Raw genomic sequence first — 1,467 nt, 5'->3', positions numbered from 1 at the left:
GGTAACCATCTGAAGGTAATATACACTAAGAAAAGTTGAAAATGACGTGACGAGCAAATTTGTAATTTTAAAACATCACTATCCTGTCTCAGTGGAAAGAAAAGTAAATTTTTTCTTGATTTTGGGATTATTCTCTGCTTTGTAAGTCCCATCACAATGGCGGTTTTATTTTTTTGACAGAATTGGAACTTTGACAATTAATTAATTAATTATTGTAATTGGTATTATCGACAAAACAATAAAATTMTGCAAAGATTTGTTGCTCTCATTCATGAAAAATAATAAAACTTCAAAGCGTGAGSTATTATTTTATTAATAATTAATAATGTGATAAAATAAAAATAATAATRGGTAACGTACTAAAAAAAAATTGAACTTCAGACTCGAGCCCGCGGAAACTATGATCTATTTCGTGTGTAATGTGGCAGGTGGCACTAACTCAAACGTTAGGTTTGCTACTCGGATTTCCAACACCGTAAGGATGTTTTCCAAATAAGTTGGATTAGGAAAGTYGTGTCACTTTCAACTTTTCTGAGTGTACCTATGGTTTCAGGTTTTWAAAAAAAWTCTACGAAATACTAAGTTACAAGCTGATGCCATGGCTATAGAATCAAGAAGCGGATCAACATTGTTTGTTTCAACAAAACATTCTCTAAATTTTGTACCACASCGTAAAATATCAACATCTGCTTTACAGTACTTAAGAATTTCWAATTGCATGTTAAGGACATAAATATTATTGATTTGTTTATTATACCATTTTAAAAATTCTGAATKTGCAGCAGCTTTCATTGTGTCACATCCGTAATAATTTGAAGCAGGTATAGGGCCTACATACATAGTTTCCATACTCAGAGGTATTGAAAAAAATGAGGAAAATAGTTTTTTTCTCCTTCAAATTTAAATACTTTTGCTAATTGAGCCARAGGCATTTGTAAAAAGTTAAGGCTATCTATAAATTTAATTGATTTTCTACATTTAGTGCTCATTATTTTACAGCCTGTACGAATTACTTAGGKATTCCATCGATTTATACTTTAAATAGACTTTGGAAGATAAAACAACCGTCAAACCCTTTCATATTGTGACTTATAGCAATAACTGATTTGTTTTTGTACATGTAACAATGTATTTTAAAATATTATCAATAGGGTTCCACGGTACGGATACATTGTCATTAGTAATACAGGACGAACAAGATTGTCGTGCAACGCATAAATTRGGTTCATGTAAAAATAAATTTTCAGAGATTGTTTTATCTTGAATTGTCTCAAAATCGTAAAACATTAATAAAAAATGTGATTTGTTTGAGTTGTTGTCTATGTTATCAATTTTACAGGGGTGCATACGATATAACAGTTGTGCTRATTTGTTTTTACTTGTTGACAAACGTAACAATATTTACTCCCACAAATGTGTTKTGATTTTCCTTTTCTATTCCAAATATTTTCAAAGCAAATAGCACAA

The sequence above is a fragment of the Tribolium madens genome, unplaced genomic scaffold (assembly GCF_015345945.1).
Source record: "Tribolium madens isolate multiple individuals breed KSU strain unplaced genomic scaffold, Tmad_KSU_1.1 Scaffold_71;HRSCAF=194;Tcas5.2_LG6, whole genome shotgun sequence".
NCBI lineage: Eukaryota > Metazoa > Arthropoda > Insecta > Coleoptera > Tenebrionidae > Tribolium > Tribolium madens.
Note: the sequence above shows the minus strand (reverse complement) of the source record.